Genomic DNA, 13,455 nt, shown 5'->3' with positions numbered 1-13,455 from the left:
ATATTTAAAATCATTTGATCTGATACACAACACCCACAAATTGGTACCAAAGTTGCGCCAACCAGGAATCGAACCAAGGTCACAAGAACTGGAATCCTGCATGATACCACTACACCATTAGCGCAGTCAACAGCAGATCAGGATTTCTTGGTCAGTCAAAAGTATTCTTAAAAAAAGCAAAAAAACAAGCTCTTGTACCTCCCACCATGATTTGACCCAGACGGGACTCGAACCCACAATCCTCAGCTCAGAAGGCTGATGCCTTATCCATTAGGCCACTGGGCCAACCTCAAGCAGCGTTTTTTTAAAATATCAAAGGAGAAATTGTAACAAAATTTCGCAGAAGCGTTGCTGGATATGTTCATTTCAATTCACAAGCAAAGCAGTATTTAAAATCATTTCATCTGGTAGACGATTCCCACAAATTGCAAATTAGTAAGAAAATTGTGCCAACCGGAAATCAAACCCAGGTCGCAAGAATGGGAATCCTGCATGATACCACTACACCATTAGCGCAGTGGCAAGTAAGTCAGGCTTTATTGGTAAGTCAGACATATTCGTTACATAAGCAAAGAAGGAGAAGTCCATTTTCCAGCATGACTTGACCCAGATGGGACTCAAACCCACAATCCTCAGCTGCGAAGGCCGATGCCTTATACATTAGAACACTGGGCAAAACTCAAGCAAAGATTTTTTTAAATATCAATGGAAAAATTGTAACAAAATTGCGCAGAAGTGTTGCTGGATGTGTACATTTCAATTCACAAGCAATACAATATTTAAAATCATTTGATCTGATACACAACGCCCACAAATTGGTACGAAAGTTGCGCCAACCAGGAATCGAACCCAGGTCACAAGAACTGGAATCCTGCATGATACCACTACACCATTAGCGCAGTCAACAGCAGATCAGGATTTCTTGGTCAGTCAAAAGTATTCGTAAAAAAAAGCAAAAAAACAAGCTCTTGTACCTCCCACCATGATTTGACCCAGATGGGACTCGAACCCACAATCCTCAGCTCAGAAGGCTGATGCCTTATCCATTAGGCCACTGGGCCGAACTCAAGCAGAGTTTTTTTAAAATATCAAAGGAAAAATTGTAACAAAATTGCGCAGAAGTGTTGCTGGATATGTTCATTTCAATTCACAAGCAAAGCAGTATTTAAAATCATTTCATCTGGTAGACGATTCCCACAAATTGCAAATTAGTAAGAAAATTGTGCCAACCGGGAATCAAACCCAGGTCGCAAGAATGGGAATCCTGCATGATACCACTACAGCATTAGCGCAGTTACCAGGAGATCAGGATTTCTTGGTCAATCAAAAGTATTCGTAAAAAAAAGCAAAAAAACAAGCTCTTGCCCCCTCCCACCATGATTTGACCCAGATGGGACTCGAACCCACAATCCTCAGCTCCGAAGGCTGATGCCTTATCCATTAGGCCACTGGGCCAAACTCAAGCAGAGTTTTTTTAAAATATCAAAGGAAAAATTGTAACAAAATTTCGCAGAAGTGTTGCTGGATATGTTCATTTCAATTCACAAGCAAAGCAGTATTTAAAATCATTTCATCTGGTAGACGATTCCCACAAATTGCAAATTAGTAAGAAAATTGTGCCAACCGGGAATCAAACCCAGGTCGCAAGAATGGGAATCCTGCATGATACCACTACACCATTAGCACAGTGCCCGGCTGACCAGGATTTCTTGGTCAGTCAAAAGTATTTGTAAATAAAGCAAAAAACAGGCTCCTGTACCTCCCACCATGATTTGACCCAGATGGGACTCGAACCCACAATCCTCAGCTCCGAAGGCTGATGCCTTATCCATTAGGCCACTGGGCCAAACTCAAGCTGACATTTTTAAAACTATCAAAGGAAAAATTGAAACAAAATAAAGCAGAAGGGTTGCTGAATATGTACATTTCAATTCACAAGCAAAGCAGCATTTGAAATCATTTGTTCTGGTACACGATTCCCACAAATTGCAAATTAGTAAGAAAATTGCGCCAACCGGGAACCGAACCCGGGTCACAAGAATGGGAATCTTGCATGATACCACTACACCATTAGCGCAGTGGCAAGCAAATCAGGGTTTATTGGTAAGTCAGACGTATTCTTTACATAAGCAAAGAAGGAGAAGTCTATTTTCCAGCATGATTTGACCCAGATGGGATTCGAACCAACAATCCTCAGCTCCGAAGGCTGATGCCTTATACACTAGAACACTGGGCAAAACTCAAGCAAAGATTTTTAAAAATATCAAAGGAAAAATTGTAACAAAATTGCGCAGAAGTGTTGCTGGATATGTACATTTCAATTCACAAGCAATACAATATTTAAAATCATTTGATCTGATACACAACACCCACAAATTGGTACCAAAGTTGCGCCAACCAGGAATCGAACCCAGGTCACAAGAACTGGAATCCTGCATGATACCACTACACCATTAGCGCAGTCAACAGCAGATCAGGATTTCTTGGTCAGTCAAAAGTATTCTTAAAAAAAGCAAAAAAACAAGCTCTTGTACCTCCCACCATGATTTGACCCAGATGGGACTCGAACCCACAATCCTCAGCTCAGAAGGCTGATGCCTTATCCATTAGGCCACTGGGCCAACCTCAAGCAGCGTTTTTTTAAAATATCAAAGGAGAAATTGTAACAAAATTTCGCAGAAGCGTTGCTGGATATGTTCATTTCAATTCACAAGCAAAGCAGTATTTAAAATCATTTCATCTGGTAGACGATTCCCACAAATTGCAAATTAGTAAGAAAATTGTGCCAACCGGAAATCAAACCCAGGTCGCAAGAATGGGAATCCTGCATGATACCACTACACCATTAGCGCAGTGGCAAGTAAGTCAGGCTTTATTGGTAAGTCAGACATATTCGTTACATAAGCAAAGAAGGAGAAGTCCATTTTCCAGCATGACTTGACCCAGATGGGACTCAAACCCACAATCCTCAGCTGCGAAGGCCGATGCCTTATACATTAGAACACTGGGCAAAACTCAAGCAAAGATTTTTTTAAATATCAATGGAAAAATTGTAACAAAATTGCGCAGAAGTGTTGCTGGATGTGTACATTTCAATTCACAAGCAATACAATATTTAAAATCATTTGATCTGATACACAACGACCACAAATTGGTAAGAAAGTTGCGCCAACCAGGAATCGAACCCAGGTCACAAGAACTGGAATCCTGCATGATACCACTACATCATTAGCGCAGTCAACAGCAGATCAGGATTTCTTGGTCAGTCAAAAGTATTCGTAAAAAAAAGCAAAAAAACAAGCTCTTGTACCTCCCACCATGATTTGACCCAGATGGGACTTGAACCCACAATCCTCAGCTCCGAAGGCTGATGCCTTATCCATTAGGCCACTGGGCCAAACTCAAGCAGAGTTTTTTTAAAATATCAAAGGAAAAATTGTAACAAAATTTCGCAGAAGTGTTGCTGGATATGTTCATTTCAATTCACAAGCAAAGCAGTATTTAAAATCATTTCATCTGGTAGACGATTCCCACAAATTGCAAATTAGTAAGAAAATTGTGCCAACCGGGAATCAAACCCAGGTCGCAAGAATGGGAATCCTGCATGATACCACTACACCATTAGCACAGTGCCCGGCTGACCAGGATTTCTTGGTCGGTCAAAAGTATTTGTAAATAAAGCAAAAAACAGGCTCCTGTACCTTCCACCATGATTTGACCCAGATGGGACTCGAACCCACAATTCTCAGCTCCGAAGGCTGATGCCTTATCCATTAGGCCACTGGGCCAAACTCAAGCGGACATTTTTTAAAATATCAAAGGAAAAATTGAAACAAAATAGAGCAGAAGGGTCGCTGGATATGTACATTTCAATTCACAAGCAAAGCAGTATTTGAAATCATTTGTTCTGGTACACGATTCCCACAAATTGCAAATTAGTAAGAAAATTGCGCCAACCGGGAATCGAACCCGGGTCACAAGAATGGGAATCTTGCATGATACCACTACACCATTAGCACAGCGACAAGTCAATCAGGGTTTATTGGTAAATCAGACGTATTCGTTACATAAGCAAAGAAGTAGAAGTCCATTTTCCAGCATGATTTGACCCAGATGGGACTCAAACCCACAATCCTCAGCTGCGAAGGCCGATGCCTTATACATTAGAACACTGGGCAAAACTCAAGCAAAGATTTTTTAAAATATCAATGGAAAAATTGTAACAAAATTGCGCAGAAGTGTTGCTGGATGTGTACATTTCAATTCACAAGCAATACAATATTTAAAATCATTTGATCTGATACACAACGCCCACAAATTGGTACGAAAGTTGCGCCAACCAGGAATCGAACCCAGGTCACAAGAACTGGAATCCTGCATGATACCACTACACCATTAGCGCAGTCAACAGCAGATCAGGATTTCTTGGTCAGTCAAAAGTATTCGTAAAAAAAAGCAAAAAAACAAGCTCTTGGACCTCCCACCATGATTTGACCCAGATGGGACACGAACCCACAATCCTCAGCTCAGAAGGCTGATGCCTTATCCATTAGGCCACTGGGACGAACTCAAGCAGAGTTTTTTTAAAATATCAAAGGAAAAATTGTAACAAAATTGCGCAGAAGTGTTGCTGGATATGTTCATTTCAATTCACAAGCAAAGCAGTATTTAAAATCATTTCATCTGGTAGACGATTCCCACAAATTGCAAATTAGTAAGAAAATTGTGCCAACCAGGAATCAAACCCAGGTCGCAAGAATGGGAATCCTGCATGATACCACTACAGCATTAGCGCAGTTACCAGGAGATCAGGATTTCTTGGTCAATCAAAAGTATTCGTAAAAAAAAGCAAAAAAACAAGCTCTTGTACCTCCCACCATGATTTGACCCAGATGGGACTCGAACCCACAATCCTCAGCTCCGAAGGCTGATGCCTTATCCATTAGGCCACTGGGCCAAACTCAAGCAGAGTTTTTTTAAAATATCAAAGGAAAAATTGTAACAAAATTTCGCAGAAGTGTTGCTGGATATGTTCATTTCAATTCACAAGCAAAGCAGTATTTAAAATCATTTCATCTGGTAGACGATTCCCACAAATTGCAAATTAGTAAGAAAATTGTGCCAACCGGGAATCAAACCCAGGTCGCAAGAATGGGAATCCTGCATGATACCACTACACCATTAGCACAGTGCCCGGCTGACCAGGATTTCTTGGTCAGTCAAAAGTATTTGTAAATAAAGCAAAAAACAGGCTCCTGTACCTCCCACCATGATTTGACCCAGACGGGACTCGAACCCACAATCCTCAGCTCCGAAGGCTGATGCCTTATCCATTAGGCCACTGGGCCAAACTCAAGCTGACATTTTTAAAACTATCAAAGGAAAAATTGAAACAAAATAGAGCAGAAGGGTTGCTGGATATGTACATTTCAATTCACAAGCAAAGCAGTATTTGAAATCATTTGTTCTGGTACACGATTCCCACAAATTGCAAATTAGTAAGAAAATTGCGCCAACCGGGAACCGAACCCGGGTCACAAGAATGGGAATCTTGCATGATACCACTACACCATTAGCGCAGTGGCAAGCAAATCAGGGTTTATTGGTAAGTCAGACGTATTCGTTACATAAGCAAAGAAGGAGAAGTCTATTTTCCAGCATGATTTGACCCAGATGGGATTCGAACCAACAATCCTCAGCTCCGAAGGCTGATGCCTTATACACTAGAACACTGGGCAAAACTCAAGCAAAGATTTTTAAAAATATCAAAGGAAAAATTGTAACAAAATTGCGCAGAAGTGTTGCTGGATATGTACATTTCAATTCACAAGCAATACAATATTTAAAATCATTTGATCTGATACACAACACCCACAAATTGGTACCAAAGTTGCGCCAACCAGGAATCGAACCCAGGTCACAAGAACTGGAATCCTGCATGATACCACTACACCATTAGCGCAGTCAACAGCAGATCAGGATTTCTTGGTCAGTCAAAAGTATTCTTAAAAAAAGCAAAAAAACAAGCTCTTGTACCTCCCACCATGATTTGACCCAGATGGGACTCGAACCCACAATCCTCAGCTCAGAAGGCTGATGCCTTATCCATTAGGCCACTGGGCCAACCTCAAGCAGCGTTTTTTTAAAATATCAAAGGAGAAATTGTAACAAAATTTCGCAGAAGCGTTGCTGGATATGTTCATTTCAATTCACAAGCAAAGCAGTATTTAAAATCATTTCATCTGGTAGACGATTCCCACAAATTGCAAATTAGTAAGAAAATTGTGCCAACCGGAAATCAAACCCAGGTCGCAAGAATGGGAATCCTGCATGATACCACTACACCATTAGCGCAGTGGCAAGTAAGTCAGGCTTTATTGGTAAGTCAGACATATTCGTTACATAAGCAAAGAAGGAGAAGTCCATTTTCCAGCATGACTTGACCCAGATGGGACTCAAACCCACAATCCTCAGCTGCGAAGGCCGATGCCTTATACATTAGAACACTGGGCAAAACTCAAGCAAAGATTTTTTTAAATATCAATGGAAAAATTGTAACAAAATTGCGCAGAAGTGTTGCTGGATGTGTACATTTCAATTCACAAGCAATACAATATTTAAAATCATTTGATCTGATACACAACGACTACAAATTGGTAAGAAAGTTGCGCCAACCAGGAATCGAACCCAGGTCACAAGAACTGGAATCCTGCATGATACCACTACATCATTAGCGCGGTCAACAGCAGATCAGGATTTCTTGGTCAGTCAAAAGTATTCGTAAAAAAAAGCAAAAAAACAAGCTCTTGTACCTCCCACCATGATTTGACCCAGATGGGACTCGAACCCACAATCCTCAGCTCCGAAGGCTGATGCCTTATCCATTAGGCCACTGGGCCAAACTCAAGCAGAGTTTTTTTAAAATATCAAAGGAAAAATTGTAACAAAATTTCGCAGAAGTGTTGCTGGATATGTTCATTTCAATTCACAAGCAAAGCAGTATTTAAAATCATTTCATCTGGTAGACGATTCCCACAAATTGCAAATTAGTAAGAAAATTGTGCCAACCGGGAATCAAACACAGGTCGCAAGAATGGGAATCCTGCATGATACCACTACACCATTAGCACAGTGCCCGGCTGACCAGGATTTCTTGGTCGGTCAAAAGTATTTGTAAATAAAGCAAAAAACAGGCTCCTGTACCTTCCACCATGATTTGACCCAGATGGGACTCGAACCCACAATCCTCAGCTCCGAAGGCTGATGCCTTATCCATTAGGCCACTGGGCCAAACTCAAGCTGACATTTTTTAAAATATCAAAGGAAAAATTGAAACAAAATAGAGCAGAAGGGTCGCTGGATATGTACATTTCAATTCACAAGCAAAGCAGTATTTGAAATCATTTGTTCTGGTACACGATTCCCACAAATTGCAAATTAGTAAGAAAATTGCACCAACCGGGAATCGAACCCGGGTCACAAGAAAGGGAATCTTGCATGATACCACTACACCATTAGCACAGCGACAAGTCAATCAGGGTTTATTGGTAAATCAGACGTATTCGTTACATAAGCAAAGAAGTAGAAGTCCATTTTCCAGCATGATTTGACCCAGATGGGACTCAAACCCACAATCCTCAGCTGCGAAGGCCGATGCCTTATACATTAGAACACTGGGCAAAACTCAAGCAAAGATTTTTTAAAATATCAAAGGAAAAATTGTAACAAAATTGCGCAGAAGTGTTGCTGGATATGTTCATTTCAATTCACAAGCAAAGCAGTATTTAAAATCATTTCATCTGGTAGACGATTCCCACAAATTGCAAATTAGTAAGAAAATTGTGCCAACCGGGAATCAAACCCAGGTCGCAAGAATGGGAATCCTGCATGATACCACTACAGCATTAGCGCAGTTACCAGGAGATCAGGATTTCTTGGTCAATCAAAAGTATTCGTAAAAAAAAGCAAAAAAACAAGCTCTTGTACCTCCCACCATGATTTGACCCAGATGGGACTTGAACCCACAATCCTCAGCTCCGAAGGCTGATGCCTTATCCATTAGGCCACTGGGCCAAACTCAAGCAGAGTTTTTTTAAAATATCAAAGGAAAAATTGTAACAAAATTTCGCAGAAGTGTTGCTGGATATGTTCATTTCAATTCACAAGCAAAGCAGTATTTAAAATCATTTCATCTGGTAGACGATTCCCACAAATTGCAAATTAGTAAGAAAATTGTGCCAACCAGGAATCAAACCCAGGTCGCAAGAATGGGAATCCTGCATGATACCACTACACCATTAGCACAGTGCCCGGCTGACCAGGATTTCTTGGTCAGTCAAAAGTATTTGTAAATAAAGCAAAAAACAGGCTCCTGTACCTCCCACCATGATTTGACCCAGACGGGACTCGAACCCACAATCCTCAGCTCCGAAGGCTGATGCCTTATCCATTAGGCCACTGGGCCAAACTCAAGCTGACATTTTTAAAACTATCAAAGGAAAAATTGAAACAAAATAGAGCAGAAGGGTTGCTGGATATGTACATTTCAATTCACAAGCAAAGCAGTATTTGAAATCATTTGTTCTGGTACACGATTCCCACAAATTGCAAATTAGTAAGAAAATTGCGCCAACCGGGAACCGAACCCGGGTCACAAGAATGGGAATCTTGCATGATACCACTACACCATTAGCGCAGTGGCAAGCAAATCAGGGTTTATTGGTAAGTCAGACGTATTCGTTACATAAGCAAAGAAGGAGAAGTCTATTTTCCAGCATGATTTGACCCAGATGGGATTCGAACCAACAATCCTCAGCTCCGAAGGCTGATGCCTTATACACTAGAACACTGGGCAAAACTCAAGCAAAGATTTTTAAAAATATCAAAGGAAAAATTGTAACAAAATTGCGCAGAAGTGTTGCTGGATATGTACATTTCAATTCACAAGCAATACAATATTTAAAATCATTTGATCTGATACACAACGCCCACAAATTGGTACCAAAGTTGCGCCAACCAGGAATCGAACCCAGGTCACAAGAACTGGAATCCTGCATGATACCACTACACCATTAGCGCAGTCAACAGCAGATCAGGATTTCTTGGTCAGTCAAAAGTATTCTTAAAAAAAGCAAAAAAACAAGCTCTTGTACCTCCCACCATGATTTGACCCAGATGGGACTCAAACCCACAATCCTCAGCTCCGAAGGCTGATGCCTTATCCATTAGGCCACTGGGCCGAACTCAAGCAGAGTTTTTTTAAAATATCAAAGGAAAAATTGTAACAAAATTGCGCAGAAGTGTTGCTGGATATGTTCATTTCAATTCACAAGCAAAGCAGTATTTAAAATCATTTCATCTGGTAGACGATTCCCACAAATTGCAAATTAGTAAGAAAATTGTGCCAACCGGGAATCAAACCCAGGTCGCAAGAATGGGAATCCTGCATGATACCACTACAGCATTAGCGCAGTTACCAGGAGATCAGGATTTCTTGGTCAATCAAAAGTATTCGTAAAAAAAAGCAAAAAAACAAGCTCTTGTACCTCCCACCATGATTTGACCCAGATGGGACTTGAACCCACAATCCTCAGCTCCGAAGGCTGATGCCTTATCCATTAGGCCACTGGGCCAAACTCAAGCAGAGTTTTTTTAAAATATCAAAGGAAAAATTGCAACAAAATTTCGCAGAAGTGTTGCTGGATATGTTCATTTCAATTCACAAGCAAAGCAGTATTTAAAATCATTTCATCTGGTAGACGATTCCCACAAATTGCAAATTAGTAAGAAAATTGTGCCAACCGGGAATCAAACCCAGGTCACAAGAATGGGAATCCTGCATGATACCACTACACCATTAGCACAGTGCCCGGCTGACCAGGATTTCTTGGTCAGTCAAAAGTATTTGTAAATAAAGCAAAAAACAGGCTCCTGTACCTCCCACCATGATTTGACTCAGACGGGACTCGAACCCACAATCCTCAGCTCCGAAGGCTGATGCCTTATCCATTAGGCCACTGGGCCAAACTCAAGCTGACATTTTTAAAACTATCAAAGGAAAAATTGAAACAAAATAGAGCAGAAGGGTTGCTGGATATGTACATTTCAATTCACAAGCGAAGCAGTATTTGAAATCATTTGTTCTGGTACACGATTCCCACAAATTGCAAATTAGTAAGAAAATTGCGCCAACCGGGAACCGAACCCGGGTCACAAGAATGGGAATCTTGCATGATACCACTACACCATTAGCGCAGTGGCAAGCAAATCAGGGTTTATTGGTAAGTCAGACGTATTCGTTACATAAGCAAAGAAGGAGAAGTCTATTTTCCAGCATGATTTGACCCAGATGGGATTCGAACCAACAATCCTCAGCTCCGAAGGCTGATGCCTTATACACTAGAACACTGGGCAAAACTCAAGCAAAGATTTTTAAAAATATCAAAGGAAAAATTGTAACAAAATTGCGCAGAAGTGTTGCTGGATATGTACATTTCAATTCACAAGCAATACAATATTTAAAATCATTTGATCTGATACACAACGCCCACAAATTGGTACCAAAGTTGCGCCAACCAGGAATCGAACCCAGGTCACAAGAACTGGAATCCTGCATGATACCACTACACCATTAGCGCAGTCAACAGCAGATCAGGATTTCTTGGTCAGTCAAAAGTATTCTTAAAAAAAGCAAAAAAACAAGCTCTTGTACCTCCCACCATGATTTGACCCAGATGGGACTCGAACCCACAATCCTCAACTCAGAAGGCTGATGCCTTATCCATTAGGCCACTGGGCCAACCTCAAGCAGCGTTTTTTTAAAATATCAAAGGAGAAATTGTAACAAAATTTCGCAGAAGCGTTGCTGGATATGTTCATTTCAATTCACAAGCAAAGCAGTATTTAAAATCATTTCATCTGGTAGACGATTCCCACAAATTGCAAATTAGTAAGAAAATTGTGCCAACCGGAAATCAAACCCAGGTCGCAAGAATGGGAATCCTGCATGATACCACTACACCATTAGCACAGTGGCAAGTAAGTCAGGCTTTATTGGTAAGTCAGACATATTCGTTACATAAGCAAAGAAGGAGAAGTCCATTTTCCAGCATGACTTGACCCAGATGGGAATCGAACCCACAATCCTCAGCTGCAAAGGCTGATGCCTTATACATTAGAACACTGGGCAAAACTCAAGCAAAGATTTTTAAAAATATCAAATGAAAAATTGTAACAAAATTGCGCAGAAGTGTTGCTGGATATGTACATTTCAATTCACAAGCAAAACAATATTTAAAATCATTTGATCTGATATACGACACCCACAAATTGCAAATTAGTAAGAAAATTGCGCCAAACGGGAATCAAACCAGGGTCACAAGAATGGGAATCTTGCATGATACCACTACAGCATTAGCGCAGTCACCAGGAGATCAGGATTTCTTGGTAAATCAAAAGTATTCGTAAAAAAAAGCAAAAAAACAAGCTCTTGTACCTCCCACCGTGATTTGACCCAGATGGGACTCGAACCCACAATTCTCAGCTCCGAAGGCTGATGCCTTATCCATTAGGCCACTGGGCCAAACTCAAGCTGACATTTTTAAAAATATCAAAGGAAAAATTGTAACAAAATTTCGCAGAAGTGTTGCTGGATATGTTCATTTCAATTCACAAGCAAAGCAGTATTTAAAATCATTTCATCTGGTAGACGATTCCCACAAATTGCAAATTAGTAAGAAAATTGTGCCAACCGGGAATCAAACCCAGGTCGCAAGAATGGGAATCCTGCATGATACCACTACACTATTAGGACAGTGCCCGGCTGACCAGGATTTCTTGGTCAGTCAAAAGTATTTGTAAATAAAGCAAAAAACAGGCTCCTGTACCTCCCACCATGATTTGACCCAGATGGGACTCGAACCCACAATCCTCAGCTCCGAAGGCTGATGCCTTATCCATTAGGCCACGGGGCCAAACTCAAGCTGACATTTTTAAAAATATCAAAGGAAAAAATGAAACAAAATAGAGCAGAAGGGTTGCTGGATATGTACATTTCAATTCACAAGCAAAACAGTATTTGAAATCATTTGTTCTGGTACACGATTCCCACAAATTGCAAATTAGTAAGAAAATTGCGCCAACCGGGAATCGAACCCGGGTCACAAGAATGGGAATCTTGCATGATACCACTACACCATTAGCGCAGTGGCAAGTAAATCAGGGTTTATTGGTAAGTCAGACGTATTCGTTACATAAGCAAAGAAGGAGAAGTCCATTTTCCAGCATGATTTGACCCAGATGGGATTCGAACCCACAATCCTCAGCTCCGAAGGCTGATGCCTTATACACTAGAACACTGGGCAAAACTCAAGCAAAGATTTTTAAAAATATCAAATGAAAAATTGTAACAAAATTGCGCAGAAGTGTTGCTGGATATGTACATTTCAATTCACAAGCAAAACAATATTTAAAATCATTTGATCTGATATACGACACCCACAAATTGCAAATTAGTAAGAAAATTGCGCCAAACGGGAATCAAACCAGGGTCACAAGAATGGGAATCTTGCATGATACCACTACAGCATTAGCGCAGTCACCAGGAGATCAGGATTTCTTGGTCAATCAAAAGTATTCGTAAAAAAAAGCAAAAAAACAAGCTCTTGTACCTCCCACCATGATTTGACCCAGATGGGACTTGAACCCACAACCCTCAGCTCCGAAGGCTGATGCCTTATCCATTAGGCCACTGGGCCAAACTCAAGCAGAGTTTTTTTAAAATATCAAAGGAAAAATTGTAACAAAATTTCGCAGAAGTGTTGCTGGATATGTTCATTTCAATTCACAAGCAAAGCAGTATTTAAAATCATTTCATCTGGTAGACGATTCCCACAAATTGCAAATTAGTAAGAAAATTGTGCCAACCGGGAATCAAACCCAGGTCGCAAGAATGGGAATCCTGCATGATACCACTACACCATTAGCACAGTGCCCAGCTGACCAGGATTTCTTGGTCAGTCAAAAGTATTTGTAAATAAAGCAAAAAACAGGCTCCTGTACCTCCCACCATGATTTGACCCAGATGGGACTCGAACCCACAATCCTCAGCTCCGAAGGCTGATGCCTTATCCATTAGGCCACTGGGCCAAACTCAAGCTGACATTTTTAAAAATATCAAAGGAAAAATTTAAACAAAATAGAGCAGAAGGGTTGCTGGATATGTACATTTCAATTCACAAGCAAAGCAGTATTTGAAATCATTTGTTCTGGTACACGATTCCCACAAATTGCAAATTAGTAAGAAAATTGCGCCAACCGGGAATCGAACAAGGGTCACAAGAACGGGAATCTTGCATGATACCACTACACCATTAGCGCAGTGGCAAGCAAATCAGGGTTTATTGGTAAGTCAGACGTATTCGTTACATAAGCACAGAAGGAGAAGTCCATTTTCCA

The 13,455-nt window shown here is 40.7% G+C and overlaps 43 non-coding genes across 43 annotated transcripts; all 43 read right to left on the bottom strand.

Annotated features, from left to right (window-relative positions):
• Nucleotides 1-53: 53 nt before the first annotated feature.
• On the bottom strand, nt 54-124 carry trnaw-cca (transfer RNA tryptophan (anticodon CCA)). The gene has a single exon. It is a non-coding gene; the product is annotated as a tRNA-Trp (tRNA).
• An 88-nt stretch (nt 125-212) lies between these two features.
• On the bottom strand, nt 213-285 carry trnar-ucu (transfer RNA arginine (anticodon UCU)). The gene has a single exon. It is a non-coding gene; the product is annotated as a tRNA-Arg (tRNA).
• A 543-nt stretch (nt 286-828) lies between these two features.
• On the bottom strand, nt 829-899 carry trnaw-cca (transfer RNA tryptophan (anticodon CCA)). The gene has a single exon. It is a non-coding gene; the product is annotated as a tRNA-Trp (tRNA).
• An 89-nt stretch (nt 900-988) lies between these two features.
• trnar-ucu (transfer RNA arginine (anticodon UCU)) lies at nt 989-1,061 on the bottom strand. The gene has a single exon. It is a non-coding gene; the product is annotated as a tRNA-Arg (tRNA).
• Nucleotides 1,062-1,382: 321 nt separating this feature from the next.
• trnar-ucg (transfer RNA arginine (anticodon UCG)) lies at nt 1,383-1,455 on the bottom strand. Its single transcript has one exon. It is a non-coding gene; the product is annotated as a tRNA-Arg (tRNA).
• Nucleotides 1,456-1,615: 160 nt separating this feature from the next.
• Nucleotides 1,616-1,686, bottom strand: trnag-ccc (transfer RNA glycine (anticodon CCC)). The gene has a single exon. It is a non-coding gene; the product is annotated as a tRNA-Gly (tRNA).
• Nucleotides 1,687-1,773: 87 nt separating this feature from the next.
• Nucleotides 1,774-1,846, bottom strand: trnar-ucg (transfer RNA arginine (anticodon UCG)). Its single transcript has one exon. It is a non-coding gene; the product is annotated as a tRNA-Arg (tRNA).
• Nucleotides 1,847-2,006: 160 nt separating this feature from the next.
• trnag-ccc (transfer RNA glycine (anticodon CCC)) lies at nt 2,007-2,077 on the bottom strand. Its single transcript has one exon. It is a non-coding gene; the product is annotated as a tRNA-Gly (tRNA).
• Nucleotides 2,078-2,389: 312 nt separating this feature from the next.
• On the bottom strand, nt 2,390-2,460 carry trnaw-cca (transfer RNA tryptophan (anticodon CCA)). Its single transcript has one exon. It is a non-coding gene; the product is annotated as a tRNA-Trp (tRNA).
• An 88-nt stretch (nt 2,461-2,548) lies between these two features.
• trnar-ucu (transfer RNA arginine (anticodon UCU)) lies at nt 2,549-2,621 on the bottom strand. Its single transcript has one exon. It is a non-coding gene; the product is annotated as a tRNA-Arg (tRNA).
• A 543-nt stretch (nt 2,622-3,164) lies between these two features.
• Nucleotides 3,165-3,235, bottom strand: trnaw-cca (transfer RNA tryptophan (anticodon CCA)). Its single transcript has one exon. It is a non-coding gene; the product is annotated as a tRNA-Trp (tRNA).
• Nucleotides 3,236-3,324: 89 nt separating this feature from the next.
• Nucleotides 3,325-3,397, bottom strand: trnar-ucg (transfer RNA arginine (anticodon UCG)). Its single transcript has one exon. It is a non-coding gene; the product is annotated as a tRNA-Arg (tRNA).
• A 160-nt stretch (nt 3,398-3,557) lies between these two features.
• On the bottom strand, nt 3,558-3,628 carry trnag-ccc (transfer RNA glycine (anticodon CCC)). Its single transcript has one exon. It is a non-coding gene; the product is annotated as a tRNA-Gly (tRNA).
• An 87-nt stretch (nt 3,629-3,715) lies between these two features.
• On the bottom strand, nt 3,716-3,788 carry trnar-ucg (transfer RNA arginine (anticodon UCG)). The gene has a single exon. It is a non-coding gene; the product is annotated as a tRNA-Arg (tRNA).
• A 160-nt stretch (nt 3,789-3,948) lies between these two features.
• Nucleotides 3,949-4,019, bottom strand: trnag-ccc (transfer RNA glycine (anticodon CCC)). Its single transcript has one exon. It is a non-coding gene; the product is annotated as a tRNA-Gly (tRNA).
• Nucleotides 4,020-4,331: 312 nt separating this feature from the next.
• On the bottom strand, nt 4,332-4,402 carry trnaw-cca (transfer RNA tryptophan (anticodon CCA)). The gene has a single exon. It is a non-coding gene; the product is annotated as a tRNA-Trp (tRNA).
• A 482-nt stretch (nt 4,403-4,884) lies between these two features.
• Nucleotides 4,885-4,957, bottom strand: trnar-ucg (transfer RNA arginine (anticodon UCG)). Its single transcript has one exon. It is a non-coding gene; the product is annotated as a tRNA-Arg (tRNA).
• Nucleotides 4,958-5,117: 160 nt separating this feature from the next.
• Nucleotides 5,118-5,188, bottom strand: trnag-ccc (transfer RNA glycine (anticodon CCC)). Its single transcript has one exon. It is a non-coding gene; the product is annotated as a tRNA-Gly (tRNA).
• An 87-nt stretch (nt 5,189-5,275) lies between these two features.
• On the bottom strand, nt 5,276-5,348 carry trnar-ucg (transfer RNA arginine (anticodon UCG)). Its single transcript has one exon. It is a non-coding gene; the product is annotated as a tRNA-Arg (tRNA).
• A 160-nt stretch (nt 5,349-5,508) lies between these two features.
• On the bottom strand, nt 5,509-5,579 carry trnag-ccc (transfer RNA glycine (anticodon CCC)). The gene has a single exon. It is a non-coding gene; the product is annotated as a tRNA-Gly (tRNA).
• A 312-nt stretch (nt 5,580-5,891) lies between these two features.
• trnaw-cca (transfer RNA tryptophan (anticodon CCA)) lies at nt 5,892-5,962 on the bottom strand. Its single transcript has one exon. It is a non-coding gene; the product is annotated as a tRNA-Trp (tRNA).
• Nucleotides 5,963-6,050: 88 nt separating this feature from the next.
• On the bottom strand, nt 6,051-6,123 carry trnar-ucu (transfer RNA arginine (anticodon UCU)). The gene has a single exon. It is a non-coding gene; the product is annotated as a tRNA-Arg (tRNA).
• Nucleotides 6,124-6,666: 543 nt separating this feature from the next.
• On the bottom strand, nt 6,667-6,737 carry trnaw-cca (transfer RNA tryptophan (anticodon CCA)). Its single transcript has one exon. It is a non-coding gene; the product is annotated as a tRNA-Trp (tRNA).
• An 89-nt stretch (nt 6,738-6,826) lies between these two features.
• Nucleotides 6,827-6,899, bottom strand: trnar-ucg (transfer RNA arginine (anticodon UCG)). Its single transcript has one exon. It is a non-coding gene; the product is annotated as a tRNA-Arg (tRNA).
• Nucleotides 6,900-7,217: 318 nt separating this feature from the next.
• Nucleotides 7,218-7,290, bottom strand: trnar-ucg (transfer RNA arginine (anticodon UCG)). Its single transcript has one exon. It is a non-coding gene; the product is annotated as a tRNA-Arg (tRNA).
• A 160-nt stretch (nt 7,291-7,450) lies between these two features.
• On the bottom strand, nt 7,451-7,521 carry trnag-ccc (transfer RNA glycine (anticodon CCC)). The gene has a single exon. It is a non-coding gene; the product is annotated as a tRNA-Gly (tRNA).
• Nucleotides 7,522-8,000: 479 nt separating this feature from the next.
• On the bottom strand, nt 8,001-8,073 carry trnar-ucg (transfer RNA arginine (anticodon UCG)). The gene has a single exon. It is a non-coding gene; the product is annotated as a tRNA-Arg (tRNA).
• A 318-nt stretch (nt 8,074-8,391) lies between these two features.
• On the bottom strand, nt 8,392-8,464 carry trnar-ucg (transfer RNA arginine (anticodon UCG)). The gene has a single exon. It is a non-coding gene; the product is annotated as a tRNA-Arg (tRNA).
• Nucleotides 8,465-8,624: 160 nt separating this feature from the next.
• On the bottom strand, nt 8,625-8,695 carry trnag-ccc (transfer RNA glycine (anticodon CCC)). Its single transcript has one exon. It is a non-coding gene; the product is annotated as a tRNA-Gly (tRNA).
• Nucleotides 8,696-9,007: 312 nt separating this feature from the next.
• On the bottom strand, nt 9,008-9,078 carry trnaw-cca (transfer RNA tryptophan (anticodon CCA)). The gene has a single exon. It is a non-coding gene; the product is annotated as a tRNA-Trp (tRNA).
• An 88-nt stretch (nt 9,079-9,166) lies between these two features.
• trnar-ucg (transfer RNA arginine (anticodon UCG)) lies at nt 9,167-9,239 on the bottom strand. Its single transcript has one exon. It is a non-coding gene; the product is annotated as a tRNA-Arg (tRNA).
• Nucleotides 9,240-9,559: 320 nt separating this feature from the next.
• On the bottom strand, nt 9,560-9,632 carry trnar-ucg (transfer RNA arginine (anticodon UCG)). Its single transcript has one exon. It is a non-coding gene; the product is annotated as a tRNA-Arg (tRNA).
• A 160-nt stretch (nt 9,633-9,792) lies between these two features.
• Nucleotides 9,793-9,863, bottom strand: trnag-ccc (transfer RNA glycine (anticodon CCC)). The gene has a single exon. It is a non-coding gene; the product is annotated as a tRNA-Gly (tRNA).
• An 87-nt stretch (nt 9,864-9,950) lies between these two features.
• On the bottom strand, nt 9,951-10,023 carry trnar-ucg (transfer RNA arginine (anticodon UCG)). Its single transcript has one exon. It is a non-coding gene; the product is annotated as a tRNA-Arg (tRNA).
• Nucleotides 10,024-10,183: 160 nt separating this feature from the next.
• trnag-ccc (transfer RNA glycine (anticodon CCC)) lies at nt 10,184-10,254 on the bottom strand. Its single transcript has one exon. It is a non-coding gene; the product is annotated as a tRNA-Gly (tRNA).
• A 312-nt stretch (nt 10,255-10,566) lies between these two features.
• Nucleotides 10,567-10,637, bottom strand: trnaw-cca (transfer RNA tryptophan (anticodon CCA)). The gene has a single exon. It is a non-coding gene; the product is annotated as a tRNA-Trp (tRNA).
• Nucleotides 10,638-10,725: 88 nt separating this feature from the next.
• On the bottom strand, nt 10,726-10,798 carry trnar-ucu (transfer RNA arginine (anticodon UCU)). The gene has a single exon. It is a non-coding gene; the product is annotated as a tRNA-Arg (tRNA).
• A 710-nt stretch (nt 10,799-11,508) lies between these two features.
• Nucleotides 11,509-11,581, bottom strand: trnar-ucg (transfer RNA arginine (anticodon UCG)). Its single transcript has one exon. It is a non-coding gene; the product is annotated as a tRNA-Arg (tRNA).
• Nucleotides 11,582-11,899: 318 nt separating this feature from the next.
• Nucleotides 11,900-11,972, bottom strand: trnar-ucg (transfer RNA arginine (anticodon UCG)). The gene has a single exon. It is a non-coding gene; the product is annotated as a tRNA-Arg (tRNA).
• A 160-nt stretch (nt 11,973-12,132) lies between these two features.
• Nucleotides 12,133-12,203, bottom strand: trnag-ccc (transfer RNA glycine (anticodon CCC)). Its single transcript has one exon. It is a non-coding gene; the product is annotated as a tRNA-Gly (tRNA).
• Nucleotides 12,204-12,682: 479 nt separating this feature from the next.
• Nucleotides 12,683-12,755, bottom strand: trnar-ucg (transfer RNA arginine (anticodon UCG)). Its single transcript has one exon. It is a non-coding gene; the product is annotated as a tRNA-Arg (tRNA).
• Nucleotides 12,756-12,915: 160 nt separating this feature from the next.
• On the bottom strand, nt 12,916-12,986 carry trnag-ccc (transfer RNA glycine (anticodon CCC)). The gene has a single exon. It is a non-coding gene; the product is annotated as a tRNA-Gly (tRNA).
• An 87-nt stretch (nt 12,987-13,073) lies between these two features.
• trnar-ucg (transfer RNA arginine (anticodon UCG)) lies at nt 13,074-13,146 on the bottom strand. Its single transcript has one exon. It is a non-coding gene; the product is annotated as a tRNA-Arg (tRNA).
• Nucleotides 13,147-13,455: the final 309 nt, after the last annotated feature.

This window comes from Salminus brasiliensis, chromosome 14 (genome assembly GCF_030463535.1).
Source record: "Salminus brasiliensis chromosome 14, fSalBra1.hap2, whole genome shotgun sequence".
Lineage (NCBI taxonomy): Eukaryota > Metazoa > Chordata > Actinopteri > Characiformes > Bryconidae > Salminus > Salminus brasiliensis.
Note: the sequence above shows the minus strand (reverse complement) of the source record. Positions and strands in the feature narration are given on the sequence as shown.